The sequence below is a fragment of the Lissotriton helveticus genome, chromosome 4_1 (genome assembly GCF_964261635.1).
Source record: "Lissotriton helveticus chromosome 4_1, aLisHel1.1, whole genome shotgun sequence".
Lineage (NCBI taxonomy): Eukaryota > Metazoa > Chordata > Amphibia > Caudata > Salamandridae > Lissotriton > Lissotriton helveticus.
This window is the reverse complement of record NC_136063.1, coordinates 183143008-183163147: the sequence shown is the minus strand read 5'-3', so window position 1 is coordinate 183163147 and position 20140 is coordinate 183143008.

The window sequence follows — 20140 nt, the reverse complement described above, 5'->3', positions numbered from 1 at the left end:
TTTATGTACATTAAACGTAGACATCTTTCTGTTGGGTTGCTAATGTGCTGTCATAAATTATAACTCATGTTACAAACATTAGCTCAGGAAAAGTTTGTATAATCATCATGTCTGCAATAATCTGAGCTTTTTAAAATGCAAAAACCGCACAGAATATCGAAAATAATATTTTTAAATTGTTCGGTCGATGAGAGTGTCAAAGGAATTGGAATCTATTAAGGTTTACGCACTCAATTTCTTGCATTTTATTGCATGGATACATTGGGAACGAATATTATTTCTGTCAGCTCCACACTGCTGAGATTGTGCAGTTAAAAAAGACAATAAAGGAAACTGCACCAGGGTGCAACATGGGTGTAGTAGCTGTAATCTACATCTGTCGCATGGAAGAAGTAATGCTTTGGTCGCTGCCTGCAGCCTGTGGGATAAAATACTCATATAGAGAAGCGTTCAGATGTTAGATGCGCCCAGAAGCACCTTGGCTCATGTCCAGTAGCTTGATTTATTATTTTTTGTTTTGCATAGTCATATAGCGTGAACTTGACCGGAAGGTATTGGAGCGCTTTACATAAGCACTGGTTACTTACACATTCAGGCATCGGTAGATGAAGGGCCCGATGTAGGTAAATATGAAATACCGGTTCCTAAATACCGAATTTTACCAATTCGGTATTTAGGAATCGGTATTTCATATGTACCTAAAAATTCGGTAAAAAATACCGAATCGGTAAAATTCGTTATTACCGAATCGGTAATACCGATTCGGTAATAAGGAATTGCCTTCCCATTCATTCCTATGGGCCTGGAGGCCCATAGGAATGAATGGGAAGCAGGCCCATAGGAATGAATGGGAAGCCATTCACTATTACCGATTCGGTAAATACCGAATTGGTAATAGGGGGAGCATATTCAAGGGTGTCAGGGTGTCAGATTGACACCCTGTTGCACCCCTGATTCATGCATGTGTGCACATGAGGCGCACATGTCTGCCACATGGCACTGAGAAAAAAAGCAAAAAATTGCTTTATTTAAGGTATTCGGTATTTACCACTAACAGTGGAACAGACTCCCACTGAGGCTCAGGCTGGAGAAGTCAGAGCTGGCATTCCGCAAAGAGCTGAAAACTCACTTGTTTCCCAAAGATTAGGGCGGGGCTAGGTTGTGGCCGGGTGGGAAGAAATTGCAGTATACAGGCTCTGGTTTGGCCGTCCTACAGCGCGGGGATACACTAGTACAGTGTAGCCAGGCGCTTTATAAATTCAATTATTATTAATATTGTAGTTGGTGGTAAATAACGAATCCTGATAGCAAAAATGCACTCACTTGAGTGCTACCTACATAGCTTTTAAGGATTCGGTAATTTACTGATTCCTTAAAATAAGGATTCGGTATTTTACCGATTCCTTAAAATAAGGGATCGGTAAATTACCGAATCCTTAAAACCTGCCTCCTACATAAGAAAAGGCTAAATACTGGCCGAGAATGGGATAATTACCGATTTTCGGCCGTTACCGACCAGTATTTAGCTACCTACATATGGTCCCAAGTGATTTGCCCAGATTCACAGGATGTGGACGCGACCCCGAGGCTCGATCCTTGGCTTCCAGCACCAAAGTCAGCAGTTAAGCTGACAGACCACATCCTCTCCCCATTATGATTATGTGATTATGTGCTACACACATACATTTTCAGCAGGGCCGGCTTTAGCGCTGGTGGCGCCTGGTGCAACATTCACTTTTGGTGCCTCCTACCCCCCCCACACCCCATGACCGCCTCCTCAGATCCTTCCACTACCAGCGGGCAAAAGTGCCCCTGCTCTTTACAGTCATAAGGTATTGCTGAGCACAGCGCCCCCCTGAGGTTGGCGCCCCTCCACAGGTCAGCGCCCAGTGCGGCCGCACCAGTCGCACTGCCCTAAAGCCGCCCCTGATTTTCAGTATTGGAGTGTCCGACTCATTTTTGTCTCACATTGCAATAGCGTACAAAATGTATCTTTGCTATATGCTTTGCAGAAGACTTCTTTGAAGTTATGGCTGTTAAATGTTAAAATCGTAAAACAATTCCACATAGAGAAGATAATATTCTTGGTGAAGTGGGATACTTATAAGAAATGGATTACTGCAAATCTTGCAAAATCCAAATAAGTTATTCTGAGTAAAAAAACTTTACTCCAATTGCATTGCCTGCTCCTCTGGCAAACTCTTGGGAGTGCCCCTTCCTCCACCCCAAGAAGTCAACACTCAGCAGGCATACGTTACCTCTGTGCTCCTACACATCAGTATGCATTACCTCTGTCAGTCGTGATCTACTGTGATTGTACAAACGCCGTTGATACTTTTTACCAAGTGGAACTTACACTTACCCATACGATTTTGCATGTGAACTGCATCATTAATAGTCTGCACTTTTGCACATATAATGGGCCTCATTTATGAGGAAGTGGCATTGGCAGTGCTGCAAGTCTTCTTGCCGCATTGCTCTGTGCCAATGTGAAAGGGCTTGAATGAACCATATTTATGAAATACTGTGTATTCCTGTCCTTTACCCCTGCGCTCGCGTACAATTTGCTGCCTAGCTCCAACGTAGGCACCCTTGCACCATAGTGCAAGTGTGCCTTTGTTGCAGTCAGGATTGTTAATGTGCTGGAAGGATGACCTTCCTGCACAAAAACATTCCAGAGAGGCGGTTTCCTGTTTCTATGAGTGCTGCAGCATGCAGCACACATGGAAAGAGGAAAAAACAAGGAGAAATAAAAATATATCCCCTAATTACTCCTGCTCTGGGAAGGACTAAGGTTTTGGCACTGCCCAAGGTTAACTTGATCAAGGAAATCTGGTGCAGCATGAAAATCCATGGATGCTGCTTGGGAAAACTGACCGCAACGCCCATGGAACGCCTCTCTAACGCCTAGAAAGGCAAGGCAGCGACTTGGATTGTTTTGTCTTACTCCATATGTATGAGGACATGCAAAGCCACACAGAGTGGCTTTGCGTCGCCTCATAGATATGACTAAGAGGTTTGCTCCCCTGGAGCATTAAAGAAAGTGAGGCTCCGATGCCTCTCATAATAAGCCCCATAGTTTTCTGGTTCTGGTATTCTATGTATACCAGGTAGGCGTGCATCCTGAATATCGAGCACCCAGTATATCAACAGGTAAGTAAGTCTAGGTTTTCTATACCTAACTCCACATATGTGTACTATGGGGATATACATATTCCCTATGTGCATTAACCTTTCAATAATTTGTCCCTCGATGGTCTGTCCTCGACATTCTTGTACCACGATTTTCTGGGGGTCGATACTTAGTAAAGAATCAGTCTATGCTATGATATTCAATTTTTTGCCAACCTTCAATTAAGGGTGGAACTCATGGACACATTCTAAAATACAATTATGCCATGGAGAGTGAACAATCTAATATTGAGCCAATTTAAGAATTACTTCGTGTTGCTGTAATGAATTCCTGCTCCTGCTGGTGTGTCAAGCAGTCTTCATTTCACCAAAGTGATCTTTGAGAGAAAAATTCAAACTCTGAGGTGACCAGGTAGGAACAGCGCTGGAATTTTCAACACACCAGACAAAATACTGTTTTTCCTGTGGAGCAAGGCACGTACATTGAAAAAAACGCCATGCTTTCTGTTATTTTTGGAAACTTCAAGGTGGCGCCCTTTGGCAATTGTCTGCCTTATTGTGGCAGTGGGCCTTTCAAATAGTGAATATACTTTGTTGCCAATGTGGCTTTTCTCTTTTAGTTTGCAATATTGATCTCCTGATGGGTCATGTGTATAACTTATTTTTATGGTGGAGAGTCTGGTGCTGGGGTCACAGAATGCCTAAAGGGTTACATATAATGGGGCCTGTTAAATAAAGGGTACAGAAGCAGACCAGGCATATAGAAGGAGATCAGTAAATAAACTGCAAGGTCTGTAGCATAAACGTCTGGTAAATTTGGGATGAAAAATGGGTTTACCTGCTAATCTGGAAACAAATAGTGTTTCAGTGACTACCTGTGACACTGACTGCTGCCACTGAGCAAGAAAAGACAGGAGTTGGGTATGAAGCGTTGAACCAGTGATTGAGAAAATGTTTCACTAGTGACTGGGATTATGATTAGGTTTTGCACTGATTGAACAGTGCACAGTGCCATTTAATGTCTGTGAGAATATTAATCTTGAGCAGATATGAAAGAACAAGTATACATTTGCACTAGTGAAAAGTACTGATTGAAGTGAATATTTGCCCAGTTCCTAGAAGACAATTGGTCTGTCCCTGGTGCAATGCAAATAGTGTAGTCAATGGGTAATACACCCTTGCAGCACAATGGCCACCATCAAAAATGAAATAAGGAGTACCATTTTTGTTGATGCAGCCACCCCTAAAAGTGGCGGAAAGAGTTTTGGTAATTGCAAAAGAGGCAAATCCCGTCCATGTTTTTTTTCAATTCGACTGTAGAGCAAAGTTGGGCTACAAACCTTGCCACATTTGCTCTGAGGTGCACCTGAAACGGAATTAAGGCATTTCACATGAATTATGCAGATAGCATCCTTCTCGCTGAGAAAATGAGGTCAGAGAAAACCACACAAACTGCACAAACTGCTCATGAACAGCACAGTTCATAGCAGGATGACCAGTTGCTCTTCACCTTTGTGTTTCCTGTTCCTTGAAAGACCTAAATCAATTGGTAAAATCTTCTGAATTTGTGTCACAGTATGCTGCTGCACACTGTAAAATAAAAAACACTACTTCACCCAGCCATGGTCGCCACTTGTGTCCCCAAAAAACATCTGGCATGGCAACAAAAAAAAATGGCTAAGGCCGGAAAAGAAACACCCACAGACAGGTTTCTTCAAAGGTTTAACCCCGAGCAAATAAACTGAAACTGCATGCCTCACATAAAGAATGACACATTAGTAATGAAGATTGCATTGATGCCCACGCACAACACACAGTCAAACAATTGCTCTGCACCATTGGCACCTCATCAGCTAAGTGTGAAGGCATAAATCTTTCTTGAAATGAAAGACTGAAGGTCTGATTATGTGTTTGGTGCCCTAGCACAAGTTTGGTGGTCAGACCGCCATTGGACCGCCACAACTTCAGGGGATCCATGATCCCATGGTGGTGATGCAGCGGTCTGAGACTGCAATATTCAGGCAGTGGTGCTGCGTCACTGCCAAGCATATCACAAGTTTCCTCACCGCCACAGTTTTCATGACAAGTGAGCCTGCCATGAAAAGTGTGGTGAGGCAACTATGGGCCCTACAGGGTCCCTTGGGGCCAGGGGATGCATGCAGGGGGCACATGGTTTGCCCTATGTCTGCATGCATCCTCAGTTTCTGCACGGCATGGATTTCAGAGTCCATGCCATGCAGGAACGTGCTTTGATGCTCCCCTTTGTGGTGCCCTTCTAGCAGGCACCACTGTTGGACCGTCATAGCATAGCCCGCCAGACCATCAATGGACTCGTAATCTGGCGGGCAGTGTGCAGATGAGTTTAGCAGTGTGGGAGCCCACTCCCACACTGCCAAACTCGTAATCAGATCCTAAGTGCTGGACCCAAAGTTTTGCTCAGAAGCATTCGACTGGCGCTATTGAGTGTCGAGGAAGCTGAATACCAAGGCTTCATAGTCTTGATTTCACCTCATGCCTCTTTAATTCACTCCACCATCAGATACTCTCCTCCCCTTTAGTTCACTCTTGCAGGTTCTTACAGTCTCCCGGTGTCACTGTTTTTCAGTCTCCCCCTTCCTCAATCTTTTTCCCTGGTGTGTGTTTTCCCTATGTTGCTCCAGGGCAAACACTGATTGGGAAAAAACATTACAGTCTTCAGAAAATAGGTCTGTTGGGCCTCACCGAAGTTTACGAAAAAGGATGGAATGCTTGAATTAATCTCAGTCACTGGCAATTACTCACTGCTGCATCCTTATCCATAGTTATTCTGCCCACCATGCCACCTCGTTTTGGACCCAGCTTGGTGCAAATCAGTCCTGACCCACTTCAATAGGAATAGTCCAGCCGGACCTGCCAGGCCAGGTCCTCCCTGAACCAGACCACAAGAAACCCAAGATCAGTTTCCCCCAAGTCAGGGCTAATCAGCTTGGTTCTAGTGATACAGTGTGCATGGGACCCACATCTGGGCAAACCCTTCCCACTTAAGATGGATCAGCATAGTATACAAAAAATGGTGGATGGAATGCCTGAGTTAATCTAAACAACAAGTAATTACCCAGGTCCCCGTCCCAGTCCATCATTGTACTGCACACCTTGTCACCTTGTCACCTCAGTTTGGACCCAGCCATATGCAAATCAATCTTAACCCTGGTCCAATGGCAACAGTCCAGCCCGAACTGCCAGGCCTGGCGCTCCCTAAACCCAAGCAATCCAGGACCAGCATTAAACCAAACTAAATGATTTAAAATAGCTACAAATATAAAGACATATTTTTCAATGTAAAATATAGTATATAAAAATAAAATCCATTATTTAACTGCACAACATTGTAACATCCTTTTTTGCATTTATAAATTATTGTAATATTAGCTTTAAGTAAAATATTATTAAATTACTTTTATTGATTCTGTATATTACTTTTATTTGATAATATTTATAATGTAATGTGTGATAAAGACATACATTTTTTGTACTTTAGGTAGGAATTTATTTTTTAATTTAAACTTCGGAAAAATTATTTTGATTTCATTTCATAGTTTACAATTAATTAAAGATCCTATCCAAAATTAATGAATTTATCATTTGATTTTACTAATCTATTATACAGGTTAATAAAATAGTGCATTTTCCCTATACTTTATCACAGGTAAATCTCTATCATGACTGTAAAGGCTTCCGATTGTATAGGGACAATTGAAGACGGGTGTTTACTGCAAAAGGAATTCATAACAATATTTCTATGTTAAATATTAAGTAAATTAATTTTAAATATTTATTTATTTGAAATGTTGAACAAAATAAAAAAGTATGCACGAGCACTAGTATCCATGGACTGCCAGACTCTTAATCAAGCTAGAAATATTTCCAAATGGAGAGCATCGAGGAGTAAGGGTTGCCAATTAGGAGAGAGTTGGAGGAGCAGAAAAACAAGCGGGGAAAGAGCACGGGAAAACATGCATTCCCATGAAGTGCTGAATGATAATTAAGAAATGCGTTCCATCAACTTACAGCTCATAGTATGGGATCCAAATGCTAATTATGGGACAAACACAAGAAAATGGAGCAAAGACATTGGATCAAGAGCAAACACCTAATATAGACAAAAAAAATCCAATCATAAGCTTGTGCTTGACCTAAAGCCCACTCTAAATATACTATGTATTAGAAACAATACGCCTTCTTACAGGCACTTAAAGCTTACTGTAGCCGAGAAGTAAAAATAAAATTAGCAGCTACTACAATCTCCCTGCCGTTACTTCAGACCATCTGACAAATATTTCCCAAAAGACAATAGAGGGATGCTCTAAACAAATCATGCTGTGACTTTGTGTTGCTTAGCTCCCAGAACAATGGGATTCCAACACACCAAATCAACACTGACCAGGGACCGTGGCCAACAGCCAAAGATGGTGGTTGCATGAGTGAAGAGCTGACTTTCCCATGGAATCCATACCCACAGTGACCCATTCGGCCAGTTTTTCTAGCGGGAAGTACTCAGGCATCGTTTGCTTGCTCTGACCCTGCGCCATATCATAGCTGCAGGACTGTATAATCGCCTGCTCCCTCGGCCTTGACAGAAAATAGCAGATTCCTGCCACCGCGATACTCACCACTGCTCCGCATAACTTGGTGGTGGACGGGGTGTCGGACCAGACAATCCTAGGGGCTGCCCCTTGTCCTGTTGCATATCAAAGAAGGTGAACCCAGGCTGGGCCTTGTCTGGTGCTGCTGCGGGCGTCATGCCGCCGGGAGCTCCTGGGCCTGTGAGACTGCACCCGGACCTGGGGCTGCCCGGAAAGCCATTCGCTAAAGCACCTACTGACTCACAGCGGAGCCCGAGGCCCAGCATGGTGGTGGGGACTCGCAAGCTTCTGTGTGGAATGTTCTGACCTGCCCTCCTGAGATCTGTGGTAGCAGCTCAGAGTCAGACCAGAGGCTCCTGCTGCAATGCTGCTGTCTGTGAAGGGGTGGCTTGCTCTTGCCCCAGAGACACAGTAGTGTAGACCCGGGGTCACAGGTCAACAGCCCCAGCGAGAGCAACCCGAATTATCCGGTCGAGGCTGAGCCAGAGGCCATACACATTGCGATATTGGTGCAGATGGAGGACCGGACCTTGCCGACTTAGTGCAGTAAGCTTATTCGATCCTGAGGTGAGAGACGGACGGCTCCAACGCATCCAGAACGCCTCTGCACGCCTGATCCTCGACATCGCTCGCCGCAGCCACATCACACCCCACCTGAGAGACCTGCACTGGCTCCTTGTCAACAAGAGGATAACCTTCAAGCTCCTCACCCACGCACACAAGGCACTTCACAACACCGGACTAACGTACCTCAACAGACGACTTGGATTCTACACCCCCCCACCAGCTCCGCTCCACCAACCTCGTACAGTCCCCCGCTTCAGAAGAGCGACCTCTGGCGGCAGATCATTCTCCCACCTTGCCGCCAAGACCTGGAGCACCCTCCCCATCCACCTACTGCAGACCCAAGACCTGCTGACCTTCAGAAAACTCCTCAAGACCTGGCTTTTCGAGCAGTAGCAGCATTCCCCACACCAGTGCCTTGAGACCCTCACGGGTGAGTAGTGCGCTTTACAAATGATATGATTGATTGATTGATTGATTCTAGCTGGCTCCAGGAGGGTTCAGCTAGAACATGGATCTGAGACATAGCCCAATTATCACCCCAGTGTTGCAGGCAACCCCACCTCCCCACATCCTTTTCTGTAACAAGATGGGTCGGTGGATGCATTGACAGGCGGCGTTGCTGAGAGCAGGATTGGGGTGGTATGCTGTGCAGTGCATGGCCTTGGTGAGCGGGCTTGGTCCTGGTCGGGATTGAGCCTGCCTGGCATGTGTAAACACTGGCGACCCTGCGAACGTGGAATAGCCCCATGCAGCAGACAGTGCTGAACGAAGAGTGTGCGCTGCTCGATGAAATGCTTTATGAATGGCTACAGACCTAATCCTATAACCCCGGCTGGCTCAGAGATCTGTGCACATCGGCAGAACTGGTAGGCACCCTGTGATTTAGAGCATCAGAAACATACTTAATATTAAAGTGCATTCTACGACTTCCACCCCAGGAGGCGCTGCATGCAAATTCATGGGGTGAACTAAAGGGAAGCAGACTGATGAGGGTGACCCTTAGAGGACACTGCAGACTGACTTGGGCACCTTTCCCATGGGCACTGAAGATAATTTGATACCCCGCACCGCACTGGGCCCTCCTCAAGAAAAACTAGACATCATTCTGTAGGAAATCAGGGAGTCTCGCAGTGTTAGAACAACCATTAGATGTCCCTTGCCAATGACGCATCAAATGAAGCTTGTAGACATAGTGAATACTAACACAGCAGCACTACAAGATCTGGTCCCTTGGAGTAAGGAATGAGGCAAAATGGTGGAACAGCTCTAGGATCAGGTCTCTGCTGCAAGACAGGGTGGATGATGCCAAAGGGCGCTCAAGCCGGAACAATGTCCGCATCATCGGGCTACCGGAGAATAGCGAGGGCCCAAATATAACCCAATACATAGAGAACTTGCTGCTCACAGTGGTGGCCCCTATGGGGGTTTTGGAGCTGCTCTAAGTGGAGCGGGCACAAAGGGTTCCTGCCAGGATGAGAGAACCGGGTAGACCCCCTCGCCCTATATTAGCTCGAATACTCAACTACAGGGACCGTGACACTCTTCTTCGCAATGGGTGTGAAAAGGCACTGGTAATAACATTACATAAGTATTTGTAAAGCGCACGTTCACCCTTAGGCATCTTGGCACTGAATAACAGATGTTTATTGTTACCCAACTCAATGGTACTCATTTAATTGACCTCAGATGGATGAAAGACTGAGTAGACCCGCCATGATTTGAACCTCTGACCATGAGGTCGAACACACGTCCCTGCAGTGGAGGCGTTAGTCCACTGAGCCACCAGACCCGGCTCATACACAGCAACACACGTGTCTTCTTGTTTCCTGACTACACCTTACATGTTCAGAAACAAAGTGCCTTGCACCACGGAATCAAGCAACACCTTCAATCCTTGAATTTGAAATATGCCCTACAGTACCCTGCCCAGCTCAAAATCATCCACAAACAAAAAAGTAACTTCTTTGACACTCCTGCCAAGGCATGGGAGTGGATTGAACATTCCTTTCCTGACCTCCCTATCGCTGAGGTCCTCAAGTGTCCTGCCGCACAGGTTGCAAGTAGACTGCAGATGAAGTCTCTGTGAAGGAAACTTGGATGCCGTGAGGAGGTCCTACTTCCCACTCCTGAACAGATGTTGGAGGGTTAGCGAGCAGCTATACTATATGTTGCTACACTTTCGGAAGCACATCAGCTTACAGATGAAGAATTCTGATCAGGCGACATGATTCACGTGGAAATGGGCAATATCCCTTCAATCTTCTCCTCTATGACACCACAGATGGAAAATGACTTGCTGGGTTGCGCGGCTGCAGGTTGAATGCTATGCAGGGGTACCGGATATTATAGTATTTTACTCTCTCTACTCTGCTACAGCATTGGTGCCTTGACCGAGGTACGTGCTGCGACAGAATCCTCTGCTGAGAGTAAATGCCCCTGCGTCTTCGGCAGCACATATAGAAAGAGGAAAAAGCCTCTCTTGTGATTGCTTTTGTACAGGAAGTTTTCCCTTTCTACACAAAAATAATCATCCCTGCAATGCAGGCTCCCTTGCACCATGATGCAAAGGTGCCTGAATTGGCACACAGCAGTCCATTGTGTGCTGGAGCTGGGGTAAAGGACTAGAATGCGCCGTATCTGACAGACACGGCGCATTCCTGCCCTTTTCTTTTTCTGTAGGGCAGCGCCGCAGGAAGGCCTGTGGCGCTGCCCTACGGCACAACCTTCTAAAAGAGGCCCATAGTTTTTTTTACAGGAGGGCCATTTGTCCTCCTCGGAGGTTGCTAAACTTAAAAAGAAATAGAAAGGACAGCTATTTCGCACAACATACTTAGCATTTGCATGAGGAGCTGCTATTTGGGCCCGGGCGGGGTCCCTTTTATTGCACAAGATATGTTTATAGACATTAATGGCAGATAAACCCAGGCTTGGGGCATTCTGGATGGCATGCCAGTGGTACTCAGGAGACTCCATGCCCCGAATACGGAGCAAGACACTTTTCTTGCCCAGGTGGGAGCAGCAATCACGGATTGGACCACATACCCCTGAACAGTGGGCAAAGACTTTATTGCAGTCTTGGGCACCAACTTGGATCAGTCCCATCCCCCAATGCCAGGTGCAACCGCAATCTGACAGGCCAGCACCCCACAGATGAGGTCTCAGGGATGGTCACTGAGGGATGCATGGCGTAGTCGAAAATTCTTACAACTCTCCGTCGCTTTAATTGCATACACAGACAGACCGCATATTTTGCAATCTGTCATTATATACGCAAATCACCCACACAACCTACATTGGTAAAACACTTCCAGAACAAAATTCACTGGAAGTAACTTTTTCTAGGGGACTAGTTCCCACTTGGAGACTTGATCCCCGCCTCCTAGAAAACAGAGTTTTTCGTGACACCATGTCTTCGACCATCAACACCTATTTCACAAATAATACTTGTTAGAAACGGGACCTCTGGCTGGCCAAGGCTTGCGCCAAGGTCAGTCAGGGATCACCATTTCCAAGGTCAGGGCAAGGGAGTCACACACCAAGATAACCCCCGCTCACCCTCTAGGTAACGTGGCGCGAGCAGCAAGGCTAATCTCAGAGGCGATGTGTAAAGCGTTTGCGCGCGCACCCCAGCGACAACAACCAAAGGCCCACCACAAAGGAAACTCCACACAAGGTTATATCAAAAAATAGCCTTTGTATTATAATAATAAAAACACATTAGATAACACACACACTTTACAATGTGCCAACTAAGCATGGGCGGATCTAGCGGATCTCGCGTACGCGAACTTGCGGATTTACGGATTCGCAATCCGCAAAGATCCGCGAACTCTAGCGGATTTGCGGATTTTCCCGTTTTTTGTGTTGGCGCGTGTTCGCGACGATTTTGGGACAAGTTCGCAATTGCGAACTTACTTTTCGGCTCGCAACGGCCGCGACTATGTTGTTTCTACGTCTGGTTTATCATCACAGGTTCACAGCACCCTCTGTTTCACCACTGCCACCCTCTGGGACACCCATGCCACCCTCTGGTACATCCTCACTGCCACCCATTAGGTTTATTTATCACTGTAGATTATGGTGGTTGAAAAAAGCAAGCACACCTGCCCTTCTTCAACTGCCATCAATTAATTTGTGTTTCATTAATTTGTCAGTAATTTGAAAGTTCCAGTCTGGCTGGCACCTGCTTCCTTCCTTATCTGTAATTTGCTTTTTGTTGCAGTGAATTTTTTTTTTCACAGGACCTTTATGGTCTACTTGTAGCTATTCTATGAGCCTGCTGTTTGGGTCATAGCAGGGTCATAGAATAGTTGCAAACTCTGGAGGGGCCCATCAGGAAGCACTACCTTGAATGTTACTAATGTTAAGTTTGAACTTTTGCACCTGCTCATTGCTTTCAGTTTAGCTAAAATCGTTTTTTTCTGCAATTTCGCGCGTTTTTTGGGGCGCGAATCCGTGCGAGATCGATTTCGGAAGCCGCGAATACGTGCGAATACAAAATTGTTTTTTTTGCGACGTGTATGTTCGCGTGATCTTGCGCGTGTTCGCGAGGCGCTTCTAGCTATACGTTTGCCAAGTTACCCTATCGGTCGTACACGGGCGCGGCCATCTTGTTGGCGTGACGTAATTCCGTTTCCGCCCGCTATGTGTAATCTCGCAAAGTGTGCTGCTCGCTAGTACAATTTCGCGCGTACTCGCAAGGAAAATCTCGCGCGAACTTACCCACGCGGTCGTGAACGGGCGCGGCCATCTTGTTTCTCATTCATTGCTATGGTTCTGGGCATGCTTTCTCTATCCTCTCTCAATCTCTGCCATCCTTTGCTTGTTTGAAGTTTTTTTGATCTAATTTTACTTATTATCTATCCCTCTATTTTTCTAGCTCTATATTTTTGTGTTTTCTGCAGCTTTTAGTTACTTTTAAACTACTTTTTTAAACTCTTTTCTTTTCTTCTTCACTATTCTATTTCTTGTTTATCATTTAACTCTATTTCTGCCCAGACCATGGTAAAGGGAGCCGGGAAGCACCCTGAGAAGGGGAAGGGTCCCGCACCCCGTGCCCGGCTCCCGTGCGGGCGTTTAAGGGGGGAGCAAGTGGTCCCGAGGGAGATCTTCAGCGCGGAGGAAGTGGCGGCACTGATCTTCCACGTCCAGCGCCGCCTCCCCAAGACGATCCTGGGAGGCGGCAAGATCGCGACCGGCTATGGCATCCGGGAGCGTCGCAAGCGGTGGGAGAAGGTGTGCCGGGCCATGTACAAGATCTCTGGGGTCCGGCGCACATATAACCAGGCCACCCACCGCTGGACCGATGTCATGGACCGGGAGCGGAACTTGCTGGACACGCTGGGCGTAGAGGTCCCCGGGCTTGGTGAGTAGTAGTAGTAGTACATTTACTACTCTGTTTTATCCTGCTCTGTTATTTGCAAATCTTTGTTCTTTACCAAGAGCAATAATGCTGCCGATTACATTGAGGTAAATTATATTTCAAAATCTTCTATGCATTTCAGGTGCACTGCTCTCCTTCTCAGTAGCCTTGCTTGCTACTATGCTTCTTTGTTTTGTATGTTGTGTTCAGAAGCATTTCATTGGCCTGAGAAATTATGTATGAGTGTACTGTAAAGAAAAGAACTGCGTAATGCTAGACAGTAAGGGTCATATTTTCAATTACCGGCGCATCCCTGCAAAGTAGCAGGGATGCGGCAGTAATTGTGTGCCATGCCACCACCACCCATTGGCCCAAAACGTCACAGAAGCCTTACGCATCTGTGCCGTAAAGGCAGCGCATTGCTGGAGTTGCGTGCCAACGATGGCGCAGCTCCAGCAATGCTCTGGGGTACCCTATCTCCCCAATGCTGCATCAAGCCGTACGTCGGCTTCAAGCGCGCAGGGTTTGAGCCATGCATCATTGTCCTAAAAGTGACTGATTGACATCTTGTAGATTTCCCTCAGCCACTTTTAGGATTCGTTCCTGCGCAGGTACGCCCTCCCTTGCGCCGGAACGCCCCCTGATGGCGCAGGGCTTTACAACGTGATGCATCGCCCATATGCCCATATGTGTTTTTTTTAAATATATACGCCGCACCAACACCATGGCGAGTCTTTTGTTCTGCCGCTGCGTCAGAAAAGGCACGCAACAATGGAGGAAAATGAGCCGCAACTTCCGCAAGGGACTTCTAAATCAGCCCCAACAGACTGAAGTCCAGTCCTTCCTTTAGACACATGGCTATAAGAAGAAATAGTGGCGGTGGTGGCGGGTGGATTGATAGTTTGAGTATTCACTGATCTGCAAGCAGGATGGACTTTGTCTGTCACGTGTTGCGCACTGCTGCCTGCAGTGCCAGGCCTAGGCAAACCTCTTTAGTAGTCTGTTTATTGAGTTACATAGGAACTTTCTAAGTCAACGTTCCGCAAATCAGGCAATACGAATAACGTAGTATACCACATGAGATAGATCCCGTGGAATAGTTGTCTATCTATTTGCTATTTTTCCAAAATATGTTGTTATTGTTCTTTTGAAATGTTTGATTTGGTTGAAAAATCTCATCCATGTTTTCTGTTTTTTCTTTCTTTCATGTTGTACATCAGCTCCCCCCAAGGGCAAGAGGACACAGGAGGAGGGTGCTGAGGATGCAGGCCAGGATCGGGCAGGCGAGGGCTCCTTTGCTGGCCCCAGTAAGTTTACATTTTAATAAACAGTACCTATTTTTTCCTAGCGTTCCTCATTCGATTTTTTCTAAATCGTCTTTGATCTTCTTGGAGACTGGATATAAATTCTTATCCTGCCTCGAATATGACTCCCTGTGGTATTACTAGACTATTCTTATTAGTCTGTCTGTGTAGCTAACTAAGATTGGACATTTGGCAATTCCATTGGACTCCCATTATATTCAGCAATACCTCTATGCACTGTCTCCTTACTGACTAGATAGTGTGGCAGAGTCATTCAGCTCCCGAAGTCACCGATTATAGATCCCCAATGATCTCTAGATTATCGTACGCAGGACAAGAAAGTAGTACGGAGTCACAGCACAGTCAAGAAGTGTCAGAGGCACTCATGCTTGCAAAAATTCCAAAACCTTTAGCTCATCCACTCTAGTCTAGAGGAACAAAAACCACAGAGTCTATTTAAGTTTAAAAGCTTTATTAAAAGTAAACACATTTATTAAAATCTACTTTGTCATAAAACTATTTAACTGTAAACGGAAAAGTGGTTAGTGCTGACGATTAATTGGACACATTTCTTGTGGTCGAGCCGAACTCTCACCTGGTTTGAACTTGATCCTGGTCGTGTTCTTAGGACTCAGGAGTCAAGCTTCTGTCTGTTAGGAGAAAAAGTGGTGCGTGTTAAAAATCAAAAGCAAGCATTCATCAGTTGTGCATAAAAGTGCAGCAAGACAACAGCCTTCCCTGGAAAATGGGACATTTTTACTATGGAGTAGACAGTCACAAATTATTACATTGTATTCTGTTTTTTTAACATTTCTCCTAGACCAAATATTATATAGTAGTGAGTGGTGTATTCTAACATTCTTAAATGTACTTTGTAGGTGTAACATCTGGTGACGGGGCCAGCGCGGAGGTGGCTGTGTTGGACCAGGACTCGGAGGCCTCTGGGGAGGAGGCGGTACAAGAGCCGGCGGACGTTCCTGTGGGGGATCAAACGGTGGTGGCGGAAACAGGTAAGCTATATATTCCTTACTTATTGAGATTGAAGACTGCATAGTGTGCTTTCTGCACAGGTGTATTACAATTACAAATCAACCAGGTAGTAGCCTCCTCGAAATGTACTTCGACTTAGCTGTGAAGTTTTTGGTGAGAAGAATCCCAATAAGTTCTTAGACGAACGTGATGGATGGGATGAACGAAAAGCGAAAGAAGGGTGTAAGTAAGTGGGACGCGAACTTGTATGATGGCTGGCAAAGAAGAACGATATGTGTTTGCTTGGCCCCCGAGGTGGCTGGGAAGGAAGAATATGGTATGGTGCATGGCTGGGTCAATGATGAAGCAAGGATGGGTGGAACTTGGGGGAGGAGCTTGGCGGGCATCCGAGATGGCCGCTTGAGCACAGCGCTCTCCGGACCCTCGCCGCTCCCGACATTTTATCCTGGCTGAATCCTGATTTCTTGCAAGAATTCGTGTAGGGGACGCTTGGCTGATTACCCTGGCACTTTTCAGGAATCGATTTGGATCTCGTATTCCTGAGTTATGGTGCTCTGAACTTTTGGGCTCCGCCCTTGAGGTGCGCCCGGGACGGGGTGCGGTACTGTAGCCGTCCTGCAATTGAACAACAACGGCAGGAGATCTGGCCTTGTGGGTCCCCCCTTCCTAGGTTTCGGTTTCGATTCTGTTCCGACTTGGGCCACGGCTGTGGATGTCGTGTTGCGACTGAGACTTGGAGGCGGATCGGCTGTTGGGCTTTCATGTGACCTATTTGCTGGTTTGGCGACCTCCACCCGAGTTGTGCCCCCCTTTTTATGTACTTTTGATCCTGTACTTTGGGTGTCGGGCCCGCCGAACCTGGTGGCTCGTCCTGTGACGCATCTTCAAAATGGCGGGCAGAGGGGACAGAGAGACGCGCAAGACGAAAACACCTCTGCGCGGAGCTCCAGTTCAATCGAATGTCATGGACCGTTATACCCATTCTAAGGGGTCCCCCGGAGCTGCCCTGCCTGGTTCTAGTATTGCGTCCGAACGAATTTTGGAAGAATCGGCGGAGCCCTCCTTACAGGATATCATGGGCGCCATCTCGGGTGTGAGAGAATCCATCGGCCTACAGTACGAGGCCTTGGCCCACAAACTTGACACCGTGGCTATTGAGGTGAATCTGATTCGTGCTGATCTCGGCAAGACGAATGAGAGGGTACAATCACTGGATGTTAAATCCTCTAGCCTTACGAATGACGTCTCGGAGCTCCAAACTGAGATTGGAAATCTCCGTCGGGGGAATGACTTCATGACCCGTCGCCTGGAGGACTTTGAAAATAGGGCGCGTCGCTGCAATGTTCGCCTGGTTGGTGTACCGGAAAACCCTGAACCCCACTCGGTGGATCTCCTGGTTGAGGATCTGGTCTTGAACCATTTGGCCCCTTCTGGTCTCACAAAATTTTTCACGGTGGAACGTGCACATCGTGTTCCAGGGGGCAAAGTCAAGCCGGGAGCCCCGCCGAGACCCATTGTAGCGAAGCTTTTTCATTATAGAGACCGGGACGCTATCCTGCAGGCCTCGCGGGTGAAGGGCCCGGTGGCCTTTGAGAACGCTACGGTGAACTTTTACCCGGACTTTTCCCAACAGGTTCAGAGACAACGTATGGAGTTTCGTGGTGCCAAGAAACGTCTCCGGGATCGGGGCCTACGTTACGCCATGCTCTTTCCCACTAGACTCCGGGTTGAATACAATGAACGTACCCTTTTCTTTGATCGGCCAGATGCTGTTAATGACTGGCTGGACTCATTGCCTGACCGTCCTCCTGAGACAGACTCCGCCGCTCACCCTGGCGGTGCCGAAGGTGGTGTGGAGATCTAACTGTTCGGCTCTTATGTCTTATTTTGAATACATTCTCAGGGGTGTTGGCCGGCGTCCCTCTACATTGCGATCATTCTGTCTTTTCGTTTGTTATTTTTGTTCTTGCTGAGGTCGGGGGGTGGATGGAACGGAGACCTTTCCTCCTCCGGGGTCTTTGTGTAGAATAGGGGTTCTTGGGCGACAGGCACACTGCAGGTTGGGGTGGCTCTTTAGCTTTTTGCAGGGGTGCAGGGTGGGGGGTGTTTCTCTTCAGTTTGGGGGAGGGGGGTTGGGAAGTTTTTTCTTTTCTGTGTGTTGTTTTCAAGGCGATTTGCTCCTGTGTTTGCTGCTGTTTCTGATGTCTAGCTCATGGACGAGGGGTCTTGGCTCGGGTGGTTGGGATGGGGGGTAGAGGGTTGAAATTTCTTTCCTGGAACGTTAATGGCCTGGGTGATCGTATTAAGCGCAGTGTGGCCTTAAAATGTATTCGACGTTTGTCACCGGACATTGTTTTCATGCAAGAAACCCATTTGATTGGTAATGTTTGTTATGCGATGAATAGATGGGGCTACCGCCTTGTGGCGCACTCAGGGTTTACCTCCGGATCTCGGGGTGTGGGTATTCTTGTTCGATCCTCCCTCCCCTTGGCTATTGATGAGGTGATTCATGATGACCGTGGGAGATATACTGTCCTGGTGGGTAGATATGAAGGCCGCACCCTATCTCTCTTCAATGTTTATGTTCCCCCGGGTTTGCAGGCCTCTACTTTTACTGACTTGGGCCGTGTTCTGTTGGATCTCCCTGATAGCACTCTCTTTCTTGCCGGTGATTTTAATTCGGTGCTTTCCGGCCTTCACGATCGCCATCCCCCTAGAGATACCCCGCAGGCTCAGCAGTGGTTGGGTGGGTTTTTAGATACCTTTGGCCTTGTGGACTGCTGGCGACTGTTGCATCCTACTCAACTCCAATACACCTTCCATTCTGGGGCCCATGGCAGTCTGTCCCGGCTGGATTATTTCCTGATGCCCGCAGCCCAATCATCGGCGGTTCGTGAGATTTTACACTTGCCGAGGGGTATTTCTGATCACTCGCCGCTCTGGCTTCGTTTTGAGGTTGGGGTAGAGGCGGCGGGCCGAGTGGCTCCCATTAACCCTTGGTATCTTTCCTCCCCTGAGACTCGTACCCTCTTGCTCAAGTCCATGGATTCATATTTCCTGGAAAATGAGGGGTCGGTCTCTTCGGCTGTGTCCCTGTGGGAGGCTTTTAAAACCGTGATTCGTGGACAGGCCCTTTCCTTGATTGTTGAAGCTAAGAGGGCAGGGAGGAAGGAGGTGGTGGAACTTGAGGGGGAGATCTCTGCTTTGGAGGACGAGTTGGAATCTGGTGTCACGCCTGACAAACTCCATGCCCTGGGTCTCAAACAGTTTGCGTATAAATCTCTGGTCACTGACGCTGCAAAGGTGATGTTTCGTGAGCAGCAGGGCAGATTGTATGATGTGGGTGACAAAGCGGGAAAACTCCTAGCGTGGTTGGACAAGAAAGAAAGGGTTAATCGTGTGGTGCCCGTGATTCAGTCTGCGAGTGGTGAGAAAGTGATAGATCCGACCGCCATTGTTGATCGTTTTGCGGAATATTTCCGTGTGGTATATGCTCCCGTGTCTGTGAGGGATGTTGACGACTCCCGCCTTCTTCTGCGTGATATCGCTTTGCCCTGTGTCTCCGACTTGGACCGTATTGCTTTGGACTCCCCTTTTACGAATGATGAGATAGCCAATGCAGTTCGATCGCTCCGTTCGGGCAAAGCACTGGGCCCGAACGGTTTGCCTATTGAGTTGTACAAATTATGCCCCGATAAGGTGGCGCCGTATCTCCGCGCCATGTTTCTAGAATCTCGTGAGCGGAACATGCTTCCCTATGATCAGCGTCTGGCGACAATCGTCGTCATTCCCAAAGAGGGTAAACCACGTGACCTCTGTTCCTCGTATAGGCCCATATCCCTATTAAACGTTGAACCTAAGGTGTTGGCTAAACTTTTGGCGACCCGTCTCCTTTCGGTTCTTGGAGAGCTGGTCCATCCGGATCAGTCTGGCTTTATCCCGCATCGCAACACTGCTCTGAATTTACGTCGCCTTCACGGCGCGCTGGCGAGGGCGGGGCTTTTGACTGAACCGGCCATTTTGGCGTCCCTAGATGCCTCCATGGCCTTTGATACTGTGGAGTGGCCCTATTTATGGGCGACACTTGAGAAATTCGGATTCGGGTGCGAGTTTATTAGCTGGATTAGGCTGTTGTACGCGGAACCTCTGGCGCAAGTTGTAGT